This window comes from Leptinotarsa decemlineata, unplaced genomic scaffold, assembly GCF_025532065.1.
Source record: "Leptinotarsa decemlineata unplaced genomic scaffold, Ldec_3_MD MMD2_tig00000090_RagTag_RagTag, whole genome shotgun sequence".
In the NCBI taxonomy this organism is placed as follows: domain Eukaryota; kingdom Metazoa; phylum Arthropoda; class Insecta; order Coleoptera; family Chrysomelidae; genus Leptinotarsa; species Leptinotarsa decemlineata.
Window position 1 is genome coordinate 435,070 of NW_027412541.1, and position 24,326 is coordinate 459,395.

Here is a 24,326-nt window from a genome sequence, read left to right on the forward strand (position 1 = left end):
TTGAATTGAAATAGATAGCAGAGGTGAAGAACATTTAGAAAGAACGTGTTTGTGACATATTACATTAACATTTAGAGATGAAAAAGCTGACCGCGCGTTGGGTGCCGCTTATATATTCAACAATTTATCAATTGAAATTCCAAATACAATATTTTTACAGTGGAATACTTCGATTATGCACATATCAAAGCCTTCCAAATTGTTGAAAATCCGACACATACATTTCAAGACTCCCTGTTTCTGTCATCACATTCTGAGACTTCTTTAAATTATATTGATTACTGGATTATTTTTGAATATGAAGCAGAGAAAATCATAATTTATTTTTATAAAAATATTCATTCTTGGTTGGATCAAAAGAAAACCGGCCCTGATGAGAGTCTCTCACCACCATAACCGCGTGTTCTCGGTGAGTTCGTTATTTTTTCTTATAATCTGATTTTCCTTGCTTCATAACAGCGTTGATTTCTTCAGGTAGCGGATGCAAGCAGCAGTTGAAAAGCACCCAATTATGATAATTTTTCAGTGTTTTCTGGTTGTCATGGTTAGATGTTATTAAATATGTGATTGAAAAATGAGTGAGAAGGGTCTTCCCATTTATTGAAAAATTATTGAGGTGACAACTGAAAAGGAATACTTTGCTTCGCGAATAATCCGAATTACACCAATAGATAGCGATTTTATTTTTTCATTTAATTATAAATTGTGAATTGTCTAGTTGCATGTAACAATGACATGTTCACTTGTTTTTCTCGAAAAAGTATACATATATGGTAAACTTCTCATTCAGACTTCAATTTGATCTTCGTCTCTATCTATTCAAAATATTTTCCCACATCATAACACAAGTACTGACTCCGACGCGCGTCCATGAACGTAAAAGTCGCTTCATCAGAAAATAATACAATAAATCATAACGTCTTTCAATAACTTGGTCTCAATTCTTTCTCTTATATTGATTTTTTTGGTATTTTTTTCATTATTCTTCATTTTATTGTATTTTTGTTTATTTTTCTATTGTTTGTATATAAATAACATTTCACTTTTTGTTTGAGATCAAATTCATTTTTATTTCAAGTCACACTAATTTGTTTTCTTACATATCATCGTTTTTTTTTGCTCATTTTCTGATACTTTTGGATACTTCATTGCAGTTTTCATTAGGATCCAATTCAGTTATTCATAAACACTTTATTCACTAAACGCTTTGTGAAATTCTCCCAATAAATTTTTCAATACGTTATGGATTTTCATCAAGTATCGGCCAATTCCATCATAAATCTCTAATTCTTCTGAAACTAAAATACAGCGCTTTTTACAAGCTGACAATGTACCTTTCTGAAAGTTTAATTTTTTTAACCGCCAAGTAATTTTTCATACAAAAAATCAAATATATAGTGGAGACAATAATACAGGTAATATTAATGGAGTTCCATCCCCACACCAAACCGTTTTTTCAAGAGAACGATTAATCTTCCTCTTGAAGATGATCACTTGGTGATTGTGATGTATTCAACTCAAAACAATACAACTGCTTATTCTCTGTTGTTTATTATGTCGCTCACCTAGACATACTCCTCATCGGTACGTTGATGATATATAAAGAAGTAATATGTACAGAGTGCTACAGTAACAAACTATACAGTGCTAGTCAAAAGTCCCCTCCCCCCCATCGTATCTTTGGAACGGGTATACTTACAATAATGAAATTTGGAGGGTGGAAATAAACGGATGTAGGCTTCTTAACTGGTCATAACAGGTGACGCAATAGTCATAAATGACGTCACAAGGCCACTGTGACCAAAAATTTTAAATGGGACCCTATGGCAAGTGACAACTCGTTTGAAAGGTATTGAAAATACCTATTCAGTCATACCAATTTTGTTTGGGTTTCGGCTGATTTTGATTGATAAATTGAAGAAATACGAAAATTATTGTTTCGCATTTGATTAATAAAGATTTTAAAGTACGCCTCTGGTTCATTGTCAAAAAGGTTGACGTGTTTGAATTATCTACTTGTCAAAAGTGTTTATACCTTGAAAATTTACCTAAGCTATTGTTTAACGAGACGTTTAAGTGTTTACATAGGCAAAATGGTACGTACTGTAGCCGACAAAGTAGCAGCTATCTTAATAATTGGTGAATGTAGAAACAATTTCCATGCAGCGGAACGACTGTTTAATGAGAGGTACCCCGATCGCCCTATATCGAGGGTTTATTTGAGGGAGCTTCTTCGGAAGTTTGAAGCATCAGGTAGTGTTCAAGATGCCAAACGATCTGGTCGACCAACAATTAGTGATGACAAAAAAATTGACATACTTGGAGAAATGGTAGTGAACCCTACTTCTTCCACAGCCCAAGTTGCGTCTATCTGTGAAGTCAGTCAAAGGACAGTACATAGGGTGTTGGCTAAAAACAAATTTCATCCATACAAATTAAAAATGGTGCACCAACTTTCAGATGATGACCCCGACCGAAGACTAGAATTCTGTGAAACTATGTCCGATAAAATGAACCAACAACCAGGCTACATACAGACAATTTGTTTTAGTGACGAAAGTACTTTCTTTCTCAATGGAAATGTTAACACTCAAAATGTGAGGTATTGGAGTGACACAAATCCTCACATCTTTCGTGAAAAACATACTCAATTTCCAGAAAAAGTAAATGTTTGGGCAGGTATTTTGGGAAACCACATAGTTGGGCCTCTTTTTCTCAATGCTAACTTAACCGGTGAATTGTTTCTGGAGATGTTACAAACTGATATTGAGGCGTTAATTCTTGAAATTCTAGAAGATAATCCAGATGAATTCGACAACTTGGAAATAACGTTTCAACAAGATGGTGCTCCTGCACACTATTACGATGCAGTAAGACGTTACCTAGATGAAGAATATCGTGGTAGATGGATTAGACGACGAGGTTCGATCGAATGGCCAGCTCGGTCACCGGACCTTACACCATTAGATTTTTTTCTATGGGGGTACTTGAAATCTAAGGTTTACGCTACAGCACCTGACAGTATTGCCATTCTGAAACAACGAATTGTTGAAGAATGTAGGGCAATTTCCGCTGACACACTGGGACGAGTACGACAAGAGTTTAGCAATAGGATGCATTACTGCCAGGAAGTAGATGGAGCATATTTTGAAAACTTATCATAAGAACTGGTTCTTAAATCTTTATTAATTAAATGCGAAACTATAATTTTCGTATTTCTTCAATTTATCAATCAAAATCAGCCGAAACCCAAACAAAATTGGTATGACTGAATAGGTATTTTCAATACCTTTCAAACGAGCTGTCACTTGCCATAGGGTCCCATTTAAAATTTTTGGTCACAGTGGCCTTGTGACGTCATTTATGACTATTGCGTCACCTGTTATGACCAGTTAAGAAGCCTACATCCGTTTATTTCCACCCTCCAAATTTCATTATTAGAAATATACCCGTTCAAAAGATACGAGGGGGGGAGGGGACTTTTGACTAGCTATAGAGGATGTCACAGTGATCGAAACACCTGTCGAGGTGTTAAAATAACGGTTTGGTGTTGGGATAAAACTCCAGTAATATTCATTACTACACCGAAGTTTCCAAACAGTGCATCACAAGTAAATAATACAATTGTTCATTTTACTGTCGAGGGGTAGAAATGCTATTGACTGACTGGTAATACATGAACAAACCCTAGACTATTCACAAAAGGTTTATAAAATATCAAACTGTGATTATTATATATAAGGCTTGTGTATATTCAATCTCCCAATTTGGTATGAAATTTTCTTTCTGACGACACACATACCTGAATTGTTTCTGTGATCTCTTTGGTGTTGAAAATTTGAGTCCGTCGAATGCTTTCACTGGAAAAATTTTTCTTCTTTCACTTCGAGAATTGAGTGAGTTGAAGTGAACTTTGTTATGTAATTTGAAAGAATTATCTATTCATCAAATTATTCTTAAGTGTTAACGATGTTTCCAATTTTTGTTGTATACATTTTCTTATGATTGTAAAAACCTGATAGATTAGGATCAAAATTCCCTTAATAGAAATATATGTTTTTTAAATTTATTTTTATATAAAATTCTTCAATCGTATTTTTATCTGCTCAGAGTTTCATGATGGAAATAGGAGTTGTTGGAAAGTTTATGTAAATTCTCAATCAAATCATCTATTTTTTTATTTCTCTTGTCATTTAAGCTGAAAGTATTTTGAATACCAAAAATTCCCAATTTCTTTTTGACAAGTTTTATTCACAACAAACATTTCATACCCTCTAGTACTGAAATTTCCTGTTTCATAAAAAAATATAATGGGGAATGTTCCTCAATTTGGGTTATTTCAGCAAATGTAAGTTTGAACAAAATGAAGTTGAGTGTAATTCATGAGTTTTTCAAATTCACTCCGCAAAGTATTCAAATTGATGTTTCAAATGTTGGGTTTTAATTTTTGAAGGGATTTGTTTTCAATTGACATATTGGCAACAGCGCCTATATCAAGTTGAGATGATTTATACATACCTAGATATTCTACTTTAAAAAAGGAAAATTATCTTTATAAATCAACAATTAAGACAAAATATAAATTATAGTTCAATACCACAACAAGCCACATAAACAACAGTTGTTTTGTTATTTATTTATATAGAGGAAGATAGGTTAGGTGCACAAAATGTCATCTGGAACATAATGTCTCGGAACTCGGAACATAAGTAAAACAGCACGCCTCTGAAATATGTCATCTTTGTTTGTCTCATACAGGTAACAGATTCATTGTCCTTTATTAGCTATGACCGATGATGCCAAATGGTGAAATAGAAACGAATCCCTTTAAATGTTGAATGCATTATTTCATTCTTCTTTTTTAAGTATTTGAATAATTGAAAAAAAAGGTTCAAATGATAAGCTTAAAATGCGTTGTTTTAGAGCTCTTTTATGAAAACTACTTGTACGAAGAATTATTGATAAAAACATTATTTCAAACAAAATGCAACACACTCCGAAAAGAAGGAGACTCCACATGGGTGCAATGCTGATACGAAATATACAACGTTCACATCTTTCCTTTCAGTAGACAATACAAACATGTTTTCTTTAGAGATTACTCTTGAAAGAGCGACATATAATTGGCCAGGAACCACTATGTCCCTACATTTTAAAACTGTAATATCTTCGAAAATGTTCATTCAAATAACATGCTTGAAATATTCAAAAATACTTTTTATTACACAATTGGGACATGTAAGAGGCTACATACAAAAATTCTCCCACTGGAAGTTTGAGGGCATTGAGAAACAGTCATAAAAATATAATTTCGTTTTATGAACGCCCATTTTCCCCTGTGGCGGGCGCCCCATTTAGAATATTTGGAAATTCATAATTATTGCACATTTACAATATAAAACGAACCTATATACAAAATTTCAGCCTCCAAAAATAAGCAGTACGGGGAAACAGTGATTGAAAGGAAACTCTATTTTACGAACGCGCCTTTTTCTCCGCGGCTAGAACCCCACTTGTAATATTTGAAAAAAAATTCTTTCTTATTGCACATCTACAACATGAAACGAATCTACATACAAAATTCCAGCCTCCGAAATTATAGTGGTACAGAACAGTAATGAAAAAGTAATTTTCATATATAACCGCACCGATTTCAATCCCACCCGGGCACCCCTATTGAAATTTCCAAAAATACTTTCATAGTGGGCATCTACGACCTAGGAAACACTTAAGTACCAAATTTTAGCTTCATAGGACTTACCAGTACGACGAAACAGAGATGAATGTGTGTTAGTGACTTTCGCGTTCATAAGTATAGACGAAGTTTGCCGCGACAGTTATGCATTTTGTGAAAAAACATACTTTTTTTTTAGATTCTGGCACTAAGAAATGAAAATCGACCATTCAGCCTTACGACTCGAACCACCGATTCACACAGCGGTCGATTGAGTGATGGAGTAAACATAGGTTGTTTACCCCTAACCGATCGGCTACCGTACTACCGAATAAATAATAAAAATGAATGCTGGTATTTGAATGAATAACCGAAAATCAAACTCTGATCAGCTTGAACGCTCAATGAGCTTGAACACTACCTGACATTAAGCTCACCTTTCGAATTAACATGATCTCATTAATGACAGGCGTAATCAGGGAACTTCTAGCACAAATCAATCCAGAGTTTCAAACAGCCAATTCTATATTCTAATAGAAATTCGCCACTAACATTAATAACCAGGGCATCAAAATTCCTGAATGTAATTCAGGATAAGGGTCTGGCACACGGTGTGACAGAACAGAGTTAGAAAATAGTTAGTTTTGTTGTATTCCATTATATTTCCATTGATGTGCACAAGTGGATGAATTATTTTGTTTGTCATTTCACTTGTGTCGAATCGAGAAATATAATGTAATTTCCTTTTGTCATGACTTTTGTTATTGATGAATGGCAGTTGATTAATTCTGTTTTTAAAAAGAAATCTGTTTTGAAATCTATTTTTTCGTTAGAATCAGATAAATTACCTTAAAATAGCTCAAAATTAGACATTGAAAAGCAGATCATCTTTGAATTGAATGAAAACCTGCGTTCATAGCTTCCATACTTCGAAATTGAAGAAGCGAAATACAAGTTTTCAAATGACTTATTTCACTCACTGAAAAAAGGTTTTTTTGACGAGGCTAATTGAAAAGTATGTGCTTTCTATGTGCTTTGTTCGCCTACAAAGGCGAAGAATTTCAAATGGAAATCGAACATCAAAAATGTTCTCAATATCAATGGAATTTATTTTTTCTTATTGGTAAATCATTTTATGTAATTAAAGTTTGAGTATGATTTCCATCATGTGACCACCGCGACTAGCAATCAATTTTCACAAACTGTTGGCAGGATTATATTCAGGCTATATTTCGGCAATAACGCGTTGAATGTTAGCTACCAGGTACCCAATCATTTTCAGTTAATCGACTATGAAATATGATTTTACACAAACTCAAGGGGGGCCCATCGTTTCGTAGGCATGGGGTGGCTAAAAAGTTCTATATCATAGAAATAATAGCTCTTCTTACACGAAGCAATTATATCACGCTCAGTGTAGCATGTAGTTTCATCCTTCTGAAACCACTTATCTCCAACAATAATGTCTGAAGCACCAAAATTTAGTTACTATATATCTCTACTATGTGCTAAAACATATGGGCCCGATAATTTGATCAGTCTCTGAAGCAAAAACCAATCGGTATTATTTCTAAATGTAAGGATTCGATAATAGTGTGTAAGTTACTAGCGCTACAGATAAGGCAGTTCTAGTCCATTGGCATAGTCATTTAACCAAAAGTGCAGTTCATCACGGAACGAAATGTTCAAATGAACTGGTTTACCAGCCTTCTTTCCTTTGATTCATTCATCAAATTTATGGCGGTTTAAATTTTTGAAAAAGTTTAATCTTGTGAGCACGTAAACCAAAGGTTTTACGCAAAATTTTCCATGAAGTGAATGGACCCAAGTATAATTGTTGAGTACGATGGCAAATCAATACATTATGATTATCAACAGTAAGCTGTACAAAGCCAAACATCAGTTGCACACTGTACAACGTTACAGGGTACGTACCTTTTATCGTTGAGAGTAAAATTCTTGCGAAACCAATCCACAGTTTTTCGAGATATTAGTTCTGATGGTTCGATGATCACCATAAATGCACTTAAATGCATTTATTGGATATTAATCCAATGAGTTTTTCTAATTGAATATTGCTTTCCAAAATTAATTGTTACGAGAGATCTGGCCACAAATATTCCTGATTCAGAGCCGTTGGTCCAGCAATTTCCGCTTGAATAACTTTTTAGGTGTTGGGAAAGATTCTGGAATCTTTCAGTATAACCACATTAGCGCAGTCATAAGGCTGAGAGGGCACGTCGAGCAAAATTTCCTCATTTCCAACTTAGTAGATGAACAAGCTTGGTCCTAGCCCACTTCAAGGTCGTGCGTTGTTGGTAAGTATTTCAGTGAGTGGAAGAGGGAAACGTGTGACGTAATCGATGCAGAGTAGGATGGAATGAGTATTGGAGAGATTCAAAGAGCGTGGGCCTCCTTTGGGACTACGCATCATCCCTTGGGCTTTCTTAGGTCTTCAACCCTGAGCCCCGTTGTCGCGCATCAGTCACGTGGTCATCGACAGCTGAGTGCAATAAAATTAAGAAAACTTATCGATATGAGATCTGAACCCAGGATGTCGGCATGGTAGACATTGTCTTTATCCTCGACACCAACGTGAGATATTGGATATAATTGCATATTGTTGATATTAATAGCGGTTCTTTTTGTCGTGACTGAAATTAACTCTTTTCATATACTTGGCCTCATTTTTTTTTCTGTAGGATGTCAGGAAAATTGTAACGTCATTTCCTTGTAGAAGATTGAAAAATATACTTTGAGTTGGTGAAGAATTGATGTTTCATATAATGGTGTGTGTTTGTAGGAGAGAGAGAGAGAGAGAGAGAAACGTATGACGTAATCGGTGCAAAAAGTGATGAAATGTCGAGGTTATGTTACCACGTGGCTTCGACTACCTACTTTATACGGTTTCCAGGAACTCAACCACTGATTGACTGGTCGCCGACTAACTCAGAGAGTGGGCGTGAGCCATAATTTGTGAAAGAAAAAAAATGAGCGCCACGTGATTAAAACCAATCAGTAGTTCATGTAAAATACCTAACTCACAAAATAATTTACAAAACAGTGAATTTATATGAGCGAGAATACTATACAAACCAAATACAAATAGGCGGTGTGCCTTTATCAAACTTCCAGTTATGGTAACCACAAAATCTATGAAAGAAAAAAAATAAAATGGTTCAGAGATAATTTATTTCGACACAGTCAAAAGGAATGAGTAACGTCAATGTTCACGAAATCACACAATGGAACTTCATGACTTCAGTAAACTCAATTATAAATTTAAAAAAAACTATAAATAAATATCAGTCGTTGTTTTTTTTTTCTTCAAATAAGGTATTTCCCAATTGGATTTCGCTTGAACGATTACTTGTGTAAGCAATGAGAATAACAATTTACTGGACCTGACTATCGATGTTGGAAACGATATAAACATAAAACTTATCTTTATGCCACCGATTCCAGGATGAGTCCCAGGATACACAGGTCTCCAGAACCATCTTAACAGCCCAACTTATTTATATTGGTAATCACACCTTTTCTTTGTGGTATATATAAAAAAAGTCCTGAACGAAACAGAAAAATAAAATTAGAGAATGTTACACCGGGAAGTTGCAGTTGTATTTACTCACTTGAGATGTTTTGTAGGCTTTATGTGAAAGAACTTCGCGTGATCAATCAAACACAAGTACTGTTCACAGTTTTCCCAAATCCAAAAAATCAAATCATGAAACACGTTTTCGCATTAATGACCAAATTAATGAAAACTCGATGAGAAGCTGGATATCCCAATTGGAAAATGAACCAAATCGCATTCTCATCACGACACAGAAAACCAGCACTTATCTACGTAGGTTCATCAGTCGAAATCTTTTACAATCACTCGCCAAAAAAGCCTGTTTAGAAAAACTATTTGAAAAACAATTCATATGAAATTAGGGTGATGAGCGATTGGGATATTTTAAATCTACAATGGCCGATAAAGCGCCCATTAGATATATGACCCATTCTGCGATGATTTCAAAGAGAACTTGGTTGTCTATAAATTTGAATCAGTTGATACATAACCAATCAGCCCTACTGTTCGAAATACAGGGTGATTATGCTACAAAAATGAAAAAGCTCGTTGTGAGTTTTTGACCCGTAACAACTCCCCCTTTACTCCCAGGAAAATTTCTTCTGAAATTAAACTCAATTATATCGAAATAATTGTAACTCCCGAAAAAAAAGACTTAGTTTGAATAACATCATGAACTGTAATGAAATACTATACAAAAAAAATAGTCACAAAAGAGAACTTCGTGTAATGAAAGTGACTTGATTACTAATCCTCTCCAAGCTACGTTACGAAAATTCAGCACAACCTTCTTCAAGAAATCACAGTTGCCAAATAACTTAACATCTACAATCCTTCCAGAAAACTAGATCCACTTACAACAAGTGGCCATGATCGACACTGTGGCGAGTTCCAGATATTGTCTAATCATAATCTCCTTACACGAACTGGAAATTGAGCTATGATACTGTCAAATCTGGTTTGAAGTCTTTCACATTCCAAACGCCACCCTTTGAACCAAGGAGTCCGCGCAATTCGTTAGTTCATGGATTGAGTCTACGATGGATTTTGAAAAGACCTAAAAATTTTGGTGCGAATTTTGCTGTGAAATACCGTCCAGCATCAGAAAGAGGAAAGTTCTGCGCCATACTCGATCACCAATTTCATACTGGACATCACGGCGACGTAGGTTGTACGACTAGGTAGATTGTAGGTTGTAAAATACTTCTTACAAAGCGGAAGATCTCTCTTCGGGTGAAGGCGGGTCCATAGTATCATAGATGTCGGTTTCAATTATCGGTGGTGGATTGTGATCTGCGCCATTGAGAACCATTTTCCAACCATAGTTTATGAAATATGTTCTGATTGCGCAAGAAACCTTGGGTAGAAGTATGTCCCAATTTCGATGGTTATCTTTCACAAATGATAAAATCATGGTTTTCAAGGTACGATGTTGGCGTTCACACGCATTTGCTTGTGGATGCTGATTTGGTGATTGGATAAATTTTACGTTGTATTTTTGTGCTACTTCTTTAACTTTTCTACCAGCTATCTGCTTTTCATCATCCGATAGAAGAAACCGTGGCACTCCATAAACCAAGAAAACATGATCTTCCAGAAGACGAACGATTGTTTTAGCATTCGCCGTCCTCATTGGTAAAAAGACGCAATATGTAGAAAAATAATCCTGTACGCTCAATATATACATATATCCAGAAGTGGACTTAGGTAACTTACCAACAATATCAAAAGTCACAAACTCCCAAGGTCTTGTGATATCTGGACGGGTGGAAATGAAACCAGCTGGAGCTTTTTGCTCCGGTTTTTGAGTTGCACATACCTGACAGTGTCTGATATAATTGGCAACATCCGACCTCAGCATTGGCCAATAGAATTTGTTACCTATTCTACTGAAGGTTTTGTATATACCTGCATGTCCGGCGGTCGGACTATGATAGTCTTCCAAAATTTTCCTATGATGAGACTTCGGTACTACAATTTTCCAGTCATAGACAGCACTATCGAGAACTGATACTGACTCTGCAGCTTTTCGTAAATAGTCCCATTGGAAATCCTCCAATTAGGAAAATTTAGAGGACGTGAAGTTATATTCTGGATCATTCTGGAGTACTTTGAGTCCTTATAATCAGAGAAAAGAGAATCATTTTCAAAGCAAAGTTCATCCAAAACAAAAACTGATCTTGACAAGATGTCTGGCACCACATTATCCTTGCTTCGTCTATGGACGATATCAAAATCATATTGTTGTAAATGAACATTCCAACGTGCTAATCTTCCACTAGGATCTTTTAAATTACTAAGCCACATAAGTGCAAAATGATCAGTTATAACCTTAAACTTTGTTGCTTCTATATATAGTCAGAATTTTCCTATCGCCCATACTACAGCTGAGCACTTCTTTTCAGTTGTGCTGAATTTCCTTTCCGAATTGGTTACACTGCGACTGATAAAAATATCGACCCTCTCTCCGTCAGGATACGATTGTGAAAGCACTGTACCAAGACCAAAATTACTGGCATCCGTCTGAACAATAAAAGGACGTTCGAAATCAGGGCAGCTTATAACTGGAGAAGAAACCAATTTCCCTTTGATAGAATTGAGTGCCATTGTGCATTCGTCGGTCCAAACAAATTTAACTTTTTTTCGTGAAAGATTTGTACTAGGTGCCACCAGTGATGAAAAATGTGTGATGAATCTACGATGCCAGCTGGTCATACCCAGTATCCATCTCACTTCCTTGACGCTAGTTGGATTAGGTATATTCGGAATAGCTGAAACCTTTTCTGGGTCGCAGCGCAAGCCCTTACTGTCTACCACATATTCTTAAAATTCAAGTTCTTCCCTGCAGAACTGACATTTCTCTCGACTGACTGTCAACCCAGCAGAAGATAACCTTGTAAATACTACCTTCAATATTTCTAGGTGTTTTTCGAATGATTGTGTTACTATCACGATATCATGCAAATAGACAAACACATAAGGCTCAAGATCTACGCCTAGAATTCTATCGATAAAACGCTGCCAAGTAGCTGAAGCGTTGTGCAAGCCGAACGGCATACTACAAAACTGGAACAAACCCCTTCATGGTACTGTGAATGCAGTTATGAGTTTACTATCTGAAGACATCGGGATAGTCCAATACGCACTTTCCATATCAAGTGATGACAAGTATTTGGCATCCCTGAGTTTGTCTAACGAAGTCGAGACAAACGGGAGAGGATAGGCGTCCCTCTCTGTTACTGCATTCACCTTGCGATAGTCGACGCAGAATCTGTAACGTCCATCTTTCTTTCTCATCATCACAATCGGCGATGCCCATGGTGAAGAAGAAGGCTCCACTACTCCGAGTTGCAACATTTCGTCCAGTTCTTCGTTAACATGCTTCTGAAGAGCGGGCGAGATTGGGTAGTAGCGTTGCTTAATTGGATCTGCCTTGGTAACAATTTTATGTTCTACACAAGTCGTACACCCCAATCCTTCTGGCATTTCTGAGAAAATCTGCCCAACAATAGTCTCAAGTTGGTTCATTTGATCGGAACACAAGTTTCTATGATCAATAATAGCATCTATTTGATCCTCACATCCATTAGAAAAATTACACAAACCCCTTCTAATATCAGGGACTATCCCCATGAAACTTCCAAAAATCAGAACCCAATATAAGTAGATGAGGTAGAGATGGTATAACGAGTACATTGATCACCCTAACCTGAGTCTGTAAACAAAAAGGTACATCAAAGTTATCTACAACCTGACAACTACTTCCGTTTGCCACGTTACAACTTTTCACAGCACTAGGTAACAGTTTCAAATTGAAACTTTTAAAAAGCTCGTATCCATTTCGGCCCAAGATCGTTCTTGAGGCTCCAGAGTCGAGCAACCCAAGAATCACTTGATCAAATATTTTCACCTTTAGGTAAGGACGTTCATCTCCGATAACGTTAGCAAGTATAAAATCTAACTGAATCTGGAGCTTTTGGTCTAAATCAGCGGTTAGGCTCACAGAACAACTTACCTGCGAGCTATCTGCAAGTTTCCCGAACATGAAGAGCAGTTGGTGGAAATAACATTTGGGTGACCACACCTGTAACAGTGCTTGGTTGCCGGACTACGACAATTGCGTTTGATGTGGCCATTTCGACGACAATTCCAGCACACAATAGCGCGAACAGGTTCTTGAGTAACAGTGCCAAAAGCCGGGCCCTGAGGTACATCACTATCACGGATCAGGGTTGAAGGTAGGGAGGAATCACTTCCGATGGCCAGTAAAGTACTGACACGTTCCTCTCGTCCTTCAGAGTTTTTCACTAGCTGACATAACCTAATTAGTTCGGATACGGTTGTAACTTCTTGTGCCGAAATCCTTTGTTGAGCATAAGGTTGTAAGTTTCTACGAATATGGAAAATTCGAGTTTGCTCGTTAGGCTTGGCTGGAAGTTTATTGAAGAGAGACTACATTTCGGCATTTAGAGTGCAACTTCCTCTTCAGGGAGTTGGACTCTATGTCGGATGTTTTCCCAAAGGTCTTCCTGAAAGTCGGTTGGTAGGAAAGTATTGCCTAAGAGGACGATAAGATCATTCCAGGAATGCCAGATTTTCACATTCGCATTGACCCATGCTTTAATTTCATCATCAAAAAGTAAAATATATACACCCATCAGCTGATCTTTTGATAAGCCACAAGCAAGACGAAGTTCCTCGACTCTTTCCAAAAAGTCAAACTCATTAGAATTGCCATCAAACTTCCGCAAATTCCATCTCGATACTATATCAAAAACTCTAAACCGATCTTCAGAAAAAGAGTAACAAGGAATTCGACCGTCTGAAACCACTCTCTCTGAACGTCCAAAGCTACCGGGAATCCTATCAACATCTTGTGAAATATCATTTTCACAGTCAATGAGGGGCAGTTAGCAGTATTTGCGCAGACGCAATTCCCAAGAATATAAGATTCAAATATGAATTGGAGTTGATATTTCAAGATCTTCATCAATTAGATACAAAAACTGTTGAATTTGTTTCCAGAACACGCAACAATGTTAAAGACGAATTAGTTGTAAATGCAATTTGACGTTTATAGAAGTGTCATAGTATTTACGATGTCAGCATGTATTCTGATTAGAGTTGTACAATAAATATCAAATTTAATAAAAAAAATTGATATTCTGGTTGAAACAGTAAATTTTTTGTTTCATTTCAAATTGGTAAAAATATATAATACAGACATGCAGAATTATCGCTATCACTTATCGATAAAGCCAGACACGTGGCTTTATAATAATATGGTATTGAGTGACATGCATCAATATCAATGCTGAATCGGCATCGGGCAATACACCTCAAAACGACTAAACAAAGACTTTGATTTTCTTTATTCCGTTTCAGAATCTGTCACCACCTCTTTCCAATTCTAACCCAAGGTGACATTGATCACTGTCAATGCTGGATCAGCATCCAGAGATATGTAGTTCTCGAAGCGACGAAGCTAAGACTCTTTGTTTGATTTCATAATATGTCATCACTTATTTTCCTATAAATACCTCCTGCGAGGTGAAATGAGTTAGTTGTATCATTCGAAAGTGATACCAGTGACGAGTGCACTGATTTCATTTGAAAGTAAGTTTTTTTCATGCTCACTTTATGAGTTTTCATTGCAAAATTTATTATACGTTTTTGACTTTTTCTCAGATGAAATTATTCAAATGTATTTTAATTCAAACGTGGTGAGAGTTGTTGAATTATCATTAAATTTTCAAAATTTTTCCCAGAATAACTCACTCGAGTGTTTCTTCAAGCATTCTCTTTGATGGTTAACGTTTTTTTTTTAATTTGTGATACAAGCCGGTTTAGAGGTAATTACGTATCCCTCGAGCCAACCCTTAACTATTTTTTATCCTGCATACATCACAAGATAAGATATGACAATTGCTGATATTTTTTTTTTCATCAAAACCAATCTTCAATAATAAATAAAAGATATCAACCGGTAATTGCTGACATCTATTTTTCTCGAATACTATCTCTTACAGTGAATAATTGTATCGTTCGATTTGTTTTGATGTTTTATTAGATGACAGCCTCAAATTAAATGATTGGAACGAGAAAATAACTTTTTAAAAAGAATTTATTTTACAAACTAGAGACGACTGTCTCTTACGAGAGCTACAAACAGAATGATAATTAATATAATGTTAACTGGATGCTAACTGCATGTCGAGATAAGGGATTCCTGGAATATCTCTTACTCAGCTGAATCTCCGTGTGAATGGCCGTGTCGTGGGAACTATGACCACGTAACTCCTCCCTCCTTAGGCCGAAAAAATAATGGAATTATTTTGGCGGCTTGGAACCATATCTTCGTCATTGGTATTTTCTTCTTTTTGGGGTGTTTTGAAGCAACAACATCCCAGTATACGGGTTTTAATCCAATTTTTCTTAAAAGCTGCCAATATCAGGACAATTATTGTGATAGTAACTCCTGCAAAAACGCCAAAAATGGTAGTGTTATTTTCGGAGTTGTTAAATTTGTGGATTGGTTTCAATCGGTCCACTATATTGTTGATTTCGTAGAGTTCTTCAAAATTGATTCTCGAGAAATTTTGTGTTTCATATATTGTTGACTTCTCGATATTTTTCATTTCAATTTTAGGTAAGATCAGTGGCTTGCCTGTTCCTATTTTCACGTTGTTGGTGAAAATCTTGTTTCTCACTTCAATTTGGCAATTTTTCGGGATCTTGACTAGGGTGGGCGCTTTTATTTCCAAATATTGATCGGTTTTACACTTGGAAAATATCCTTTCGCTCTGTATCGGAATTACCAGGATTTCTTCTTGAGTGATTTGTTCGATAATCGACTCTGCCACATTGATTGGAAGAGGCTGACAATTATCGGCGACTTTGCCTTCGATCAGGTGGGATGTGCATTGGTCTTCGGAAAAGTAATCTTCTGGACAATAATACGTTTTCTCTAATACTGGGCATGGACTGTCTTCGAACTGGATATTGTGGTTTGCTCGTGCCAAATATGGGTATTTTGGGATAAAAATACTGTTATTTTGGATGATAGAATAAAGGTGGAAAAATGTAAGAACTTCGTTTCCGACAATAGGAACGTGTATTGCGAAAATTATTCTGTCATTCGAAAAAGTTACTTGTGCACCGAAAAATTGATAATATGTCAACATACTTTCAAATTTCGGGATTTTTGAATCAGAGTAGATGTTGCTTAAATAATTTATTATTTATTTCAGTTCAGAATTAGGTATTATTGAATTGTGTAAGGTATTTAACTTTGCAAATGTGATAGCATCTTCTAGATTATCGATAAAAGTAATCATATTTTGACAGTCAAGGGTTATTTGTGAAACAATTCCTTGAAAACTAATGTAACTCGTCAGGTCGCCAATGGTTTTTTGAACTGCAACTTGAAATGTTTTTAGACTGTTCTCAAATTTTTCTTGATTTGAATTCAAAATTTGGATAGTTTTATTATAGTGATTGATTAATTTTTTGGACAGAGAGATTTGCATGTTTACCTCATTAATCATATTTTCTTGGTTACGTTCTAATATAGCGATACTTTCGTCGTATCGTTTACCATCATCAGCATCAAGAGTACCGAATAACCAATTTTCGATTTTTCCAATAACATTTATCATACCTCTTTTAATACGGATATGGGGTTGGAGGTTTTCTAATTTCTTTTTTGTCATTTCAATAAGATACTCGGTTCTGACTAGCAGGCTGTATGCTAATCCATGATAGGAAATTGGGTTATTAATTGTTCCCTTATCAAAATTATTTTTGATTATTTGGAAGTAGTCGTCTAGTTTGTTTAATTGTTTTATTATAGAGCTAAGTTCTATGTAATATAAAAATGTATGTTTGCTGTATATAATTCTTGCATTTCCCAGCTGTATGGGAAGGATGGGGTTGGTTATAGGGGTTATTTGAATATCGTCACTTTGGACTCGGAGCACGTGAAGTAGAAGGTATAGCGTTATCAACACGTGTATCTTCATGTTCTTTTACTCCCTGTAACAAAAGTTTTTTTGAAATTTTTGGTTTTCTGGCTATTGTTTTGTGGTAGGTGCCTTTATTTGTTTTGAGTTTTATATCGGTCTCTTCAATAATTTCAGTTTTCCTAAATTTCGGTCTATCTTTATTTCGCGCCTTTGTTCTAATATACGCAACTTGTTGATTTGCAAACTCTGGGGGTTCATTTCGTTGGGTATTTCTGTTTTCAATGACTTTTTCTTTAGTAATTTGGTTGCAATTTTGAATAGATTGATACAGTTTTTTGACATTTTCTTTGTGTTTTTGAACGTAATCGGAAACAATTATACGATCATTTAAATCAAATGGGTCTGTGTTATTAATATGACCTTTAATCACTTCGAAAGGTGTAAATTTGGTAACACTATGTATTGAATTATTATAGCCAAGGACAGCTCTTTTCATCAGCTGTTCAGGTGTGAACGATTTTCCTTCTTCCTTTAGGCATCGAAAATGTTCAATCAGTGTTGAATGAAATCTTTCAACTGGTGAATTAGAATTACTGTTTTTTGAAGTTGTGTAATGCAACTCAATGTTATAAATTTTACAAAAGTTTTCTAGATCTTTATTTTTGAATTCGGTGCCTCTATCAGCGGTTATTTTGAGTGGTAAACCGTGATGGGTAATAAAATTGAGTAGATTTTCGACTACTAAAACTCCGGTTAAGGATTTTAATGGATATGCCTGACCGTATCGTGAAAATGTGTCGATAATTGTTGAAAAAGTTTCGTTTGAAATTTTGAATGTATCTATGTGAACATGCTCAAATGGCTTAGAAGTTGTAGGTGTTAGGTTGAATTTAATTACAGGAGGATTCCGATCGTATTTGTTTTTCTGACATGTTTCGCAATTATTAATATAATTTTGTATGTCTTCTGCCATGTTTGGCCAATAAAATCGTGAACTGAGGGATGTCCTCATTTCATTTATACCTCTATGGCATGTTTTCTTAACGTGATAGCATTTAAGTTTCTCTTTCTGTTCTTTCGATGTTTCTACATCCTCTAATAATGTTGGACAATGAACAATTTTGAATGAAGAATTCTTGAGTAAATTTTGGATTGTTGTATTGAACATTTGTGAGACTGCTGGGTTTTTAAAATGGAAGGCAAATGTTTGTTTTGGATCGATATATTCTTTAATGAGTTTAACAATATTCTCGCTCAGATTTTTAGAGGGTATGGTAATATAAGATCGCAAATTCTCGAATACCTTTTCTATTCTACATTTAAGTTTTTCTATGTCACCAATAGCTACAATTATTTGATTTTTATATGTATTAACTGGTCTTTCTGAAATGGGAATTTGAAAGACAGGGTCTTCGAGAGAAGTGTGAACGGTTTGTGAATCCGATGTTTTTTCGATTTCGTTTAATTTTGGGGGAACAATTTGAATATCAGATAATATGTTAATTTGTTTTTTCGGTTCTTGCGGTTCCAGGACTTCATTGAGAACGTCGTTGTCTAAGACTGGAATATTATCGTTATTCAAATAGATGTCGATAAGTTCGTTTATGTCTCCAGGATTATTTTGAACTGAAAGTGTTTCGATAGCATTGAAGTCATTTGTATGAGGATTTCTGGAAAGAGCATCCGCTGCTTGGTTGCATTTTCCTTTCTTATATTTTACAACATAGTCGAATTCCTCTAATTTCAAACGCCATCGCACAAGTCTTGAATTAGGTTCCTTTAGTGAGAAAAGCCACTGAAGGGGTTTGTGGTCTGAATAAATTGTAAACTTTCTGCCGAAAAGGTATGGTCTGAAATATTTGCAGCTCCATACAATCGAAAGAAGTTCTTTTTCGATAGTTGAGTAATTAATTTCAGGTGGGTCAAGTGTTCGAGAAGCGTAACAAATTGGGTGTCCATTTTGTGACAAAATGGCTCCAAGGGCGTAATTTGAAGCATCAGTTGTGACTTCAAAGGGTTTTTCAAAATCGGGGTATGCGAGAACCGGTTCTGAAGTCAATACCGATTTACAAGTATTGAAACATTCGATAAATTCTTTAGTGTGTTCAACTTTTGCGTTCTTTTTAAGACAACTTGTGAGAGGTTTTGTTAGTTTTGCGAAGTTGTTTATAAATTTTCGATAGTATCCCAATAATCCTAGGAATGACTTTATTTCTCGTTGTGTTTTTGGGATTGGAATATTTTGAACAGCTCTGATTTTCTTTGGGTTTGGTTTTATGCCTTCGGGCGTAATAACATGACCCAAAAATTCTACCTCTTTTCTGAGAAACTCCGATTTATCCAGTTGGATCTTAAATTGTGCCTCTCGTAATTTAGAGAAGACCAATTTTAAGTTTTGGATGTGTTCTTGGAGTCCAGTGCTGAAAATAATTATGTCGTCCATGTAAATCATGCATACCTTATTTTGTAGGTCTTTCAGAACCTCGTCTAATACGCGCTGAAGACTTGATGGACCGTTCTTAAGGCCATACGGAAGTCTCAGGTACTCGTAGTGTCCGTGCTCTACATTAAAAGCCGTTTTTTGGATTGAATTTTCGGCCATCTCGATTTGATGAAAGCTGCTTGCCAAATCGAGGGTGCTAAAGTACTGAGCTCGTCCCAGTTTATCTAAAATGTCGTTTATGTTTGGGAGTGGGTAACGATCACTAATGGTTTTATCATTAAGTTTTCGATAATCGACTACCACTCGCCATTTTGACTTCCCGGAAGCGTCCATCTTTTTTGGAACTATCCAGACCGGGGAAGACCAGGGACTACAGCTAGGTCGTATTATATTTTTTTCAAGCATGTCTTTAATTTGACACTGAACTTCGCTCTTATGAACGTATGGATACCTGTATGGTCTGGTATGTATGGGTATTTCGTCTGTGGTCTTGATTTCGTGTTTGACCTTGGAGGTGAATGTTAATTTATCTCCAGGTTTCAAAAATATATCTGAAAATTCTTTACAGAGTTTCAGTATAGCATTTGTTTCTTCCTTGTTCATGTGGTCTGTACGTATCAAATCAGCGATATTAATTTCGGTTGCCAGTTTAGGTGAGTCCGTCCCTGTATTTTCGAAAGTTTCGTAAGAATACATTTCGAAAGTAGAGGATTGAAAGCTCTCTACAGGAAGTGGTTGTATCAATTTCACTGATATTGTTCTATCGGTGGGGTTTTGTACTTCCATAAGGGCGTAACCATTTTTTGAAGTTGTCAATATTTGCGGAATGAAAAGATCATTGAGTGTTCCCTCAAGGGTAAGAATTTCACCTTCAGGAACTGTGACAGGCAGATATTTAAGTACTCTTTCTTGTGGGTTGACAGAGAAAGAAAAACTCGTATCTGTAGACTGTCTGAACTTGAAAGGAATTTCAACATGATTTCCTACCAGTCTCTTATTTACAAGGTCTATATTCAGATGCATATTTATCAAGTCTGATAATCCTAAAACTTCGTCAAAGTAATCGTGGAAATCAAATAAAATAAAAGTAATTTCATAGTTTGTGTTGAACTCTGGAAAAGCAGGTATCGAGGCTTGGTACCTTACTTTCTGACTTCCTAAAGCCGTTTTGATAATAGTATTTGAATGATAAATTTTGTTTGGGAATAATTTTTCAATAATAGATGGTTTAATAATCGATCTTGAACTTCCAGTATCGATTAGTAGTTTAATAATTTTATTTTTGTGACTAACTTCGACATAAGGTAATGCATTGTTACAAAATGCATTAATTTCGGCTAAGTATGATTTTCGAATTGGGTTGTTAAATGAAAATTTCCAGTTTCATCACAATCTATGTCGCTTGAGTATTCATTCTGAAAATTTGGTTCGTGTTCTAAATAAACAGCATTTTCTGAAGAGTATGCTTCTTCACTAAGGTTGGGATTATCATAAAATTGTTGATCAGTGTCATTATATTGGGGAAATTCATCGTATTCGTTAGAAAATAATTCCTCAGATATAAAATTGGGTTTTTGACTTGCGGTAAACATTTTTTGAGGGTTTCGGTAATTATTAGGGTTCCTAAAAGTGTTGTTTTGTTGAGAAAAAGGTCTTTGAGACATTTTTGTTGGGTTTCTTGATGTAGTGGACATGGGTTCCGGTTTCGGTAATTGATTAGGTGGAATATTTTTTGCTTTAAAAACATTCTGAGGAGGTCCGAAAACTTCTCGGGTTGTAGGGTATCTTTGCGGTGGTAATTGTCTAGGTTGGATATTAATTGGTTGGCTAGGCCAATTAGGTCTACTTGAAAATTGTGGATTGAAAAAATGTTCATTTTTTGAAAAATAATTTGGGTTAGAGAAATTTTCGTTTTGAAAATTTTGTCTTTGAGGTTGTATAAATCTAGGGCCATTTTGGTTGACGTTTGGCATGATGGATTGTCTACCGAAAGTATTGAACTTTGGTTTATAATCGTTTAACGAACCATACATTTTTTCAAAATTTTCGAACTCGTTTACGTATGCTATGGCATCTTCCAGTGAGGCTGGTTTTTTGAGATGCATATTATTTCTTAAAATACCAGGACAACCAGCAATGAAAGTACTGAGGGCTACTTTATCGTAGTGAGTTGTTTGGTAAAGTTTTTCTTCTGGAGTTAAGTCTGGGTTGTTACTGACTCTTTGAACTACATTACTTTTGATTAATTGAATTCTACTACCGAAAGTCATTAGGTCTTCTCCTCTATAGGGTCGACTTCTAGTTAATTCTTGAACTAAATAGTCCAAATCTCTCCTATCCGAAAAACATTGTTTCAGAGCAGATTTTAAGGCGTCCCAAGTATTAAGTTCGGTTCTGTTACCAACCATATACTCGGCTTTACCTGTCAATTTTTCTTGAATACATTCAAGAACGTGTTCATTAAGTGAAGCATCATTAAACACATTGTACGCGTTAACTATAGCATCGCATCTACTGATAAATTTGTTCAATGTATTGCTATCACCATCAAAAGTTTTTAAATTGTTTATTCTAGATTTGAAAAGGTTCCAATTTATTTGAGTTGGTTGGGTTGGAATTGGTGGAACCATTGTGGGTTGAAAAGTATTATCAAAATTTTCAGTATTATTTGCTGAACTTTCTTGAAATGATAAACTATTCAATCGTGATAAAATATCTTCAATTTCACTCATAAATAAATAATTGTTTTTCTCAATAAATAGTTTCTTAAAATTACTCGTCTCGAATAGACAACAATTTGTTCGCAATGAACGATACTATATATCTTCGCCGAAGTCCTTATACAGAGGGTTCGTGAAGGCAAGAAGGAAATATTTGGCACTTACTTGTAAGTTCCAGTTCCTTCCCCGTTGATTCCTTGCAGCTTCCCTGGGGCTCTGTCGTCTCCTTGTCCGCTCGTTCTGGGTGGTCCTCGAAGGATTCTTGTTGAATTTGTGCTGAAGGGGTTGAAACTCCACGACGCAAAAAGTTCGTTTTCACGCTGCACAAATCCTACTGACTGCGCCAATTAAATGATTGGAACGAGAAAATAACTTTTTAAAAAGAATTTATTTTACAAACTAGAGACGACTGTCTCTTACGAGAGCTACAAACAGAATGATAATTAATATAATGTTAACTGGATGCTAACTGCATGTCGAGATAAGGGATTCCTGGAATATCTCTTACTCAGCTGAATCTCCGTGTGAATGGCCGTGTCGTGGGAACTAAGACCACGTAACTCTCATAACCGGGAAATGTGATGAGGAATTTTACTCTAGAATCGTCCAAGCTGAATAAGAGATTTTCTCGTATTTTATCTATTTGCCTTTGACAATGCCATAGCTTTTTTATATACACATTTGTAATGTTGTAATCTGAAACTCATTTTGTGACTAGCTTTCTAGTAGAATGAAACGCATAGTAAGGTATGAATAACTTCTATTCATGTTGTCGTTTCTTGGGAGAGTGTTCGTATAATTTGTAATTCAAAACATACACTTTTTTTATTAACAAAATAGCAGATTTACCTGTAGAGATGCCGCAGATAATATTGACAGGCAACATCGTGAAAGGCAAAGTAGGTGAAGTGCTGTTCTTGGATTTGGGCGAGAAAGTGTCATTTTCATCGCACCGAGTGACAGAGGAGTATCAGCCCCATTTGGAAGAATTTTCATCAGGAAAATACGCTGTCGTGTTGTTTGTGGGACTTTGTGGTTGTGGTTGTATACAATATTTTCAGTTTGACTTAAAAACTTTTTTCAATCATAGATATGACCCGCATTAAATAGTGTTTCCAAACAATACTTTTTCTGTGTTTAGTGCTTGCAGAATATGTAATTTAAATTGCTTGTTTTGAATGACACTTTTTTTTATTATAAGTATAGCTCGCTAATATTAATAATTATAATAATAATAATAATGAATCTTTGAACACACATGTAGAGAGATAACAATAATAGGTATTCAACAAAGATAAAGTGGCGAAGTGTCACCTGAGGGTGTTTTTCAACTTAACTATGGAAATACAATAATAATTTACAATTTTTTAAATTATCTTAGCTATAATATCAATGATGAGTATAATTCTATTACATTGTAGAATAATTTTGCTGTCTGAGGTCTATCGAATTAATTAGTACCTCAAATTCATAAAGTGTTTGACTGGTCATTATCCGTTTTGTAGATGCAGAGTTCGACATTTGTTAATCATATTGTGGAAGTTAATTATAGAACATACAGGTATTGTAAGTAACAGATCGCTGAAAAATTGAGGTTTTATGTTTGTACATTGCCAGTAACCCCGAGTTATGAGTGTTATAATCACTCAGTTTCCTTATTTTGATTAGTTTGTCATATAGATATGTTGGTGTCCTATATTTCAGTACTTTATAAGTCATATTTAATAGATGTAATTTCCTCATATCTAGCAAACTCATGAATTGTCTACTTGGATAAATTTTCTGATTGATTCGGCCGGTACTTGATGAAGATCAATACTAATTTCAAAAACTACACCTCACGATTTGATCTCCACAAACTATATTTGAAAAAATATAATCACATGTTTCGCTAGCACAATAGCTTTTTCAAGCTACTGTGCTAGCGTACATTGCTAAACTTGAAGAA

The 24,326-nt window shown here is 35.4% G+C and overlaps 1 protein-coding gene across 1 annotated transcript in view; it reads right to left on the reverse strand.

Annotated features, from left to right (window-relative positions):
- Nucleotides 1-239: 239 nt before the first annotated feature.
- LOC111514355 (uncharacterized) overlaps nucleotides 240-24,326 on the reverse strand; it is a 114,066-nt gene continuing 89,979 nt past the window's right edge. The window contains exon 4 of the transcript XR_012464778.1: nucleotides 240-1,298. The gene's annotated coding sequence lies outside the window, so the exon portion shown is untranslated. The remainder of the gene's footprint in view (nucleotides 1,299-24,326) is intronic.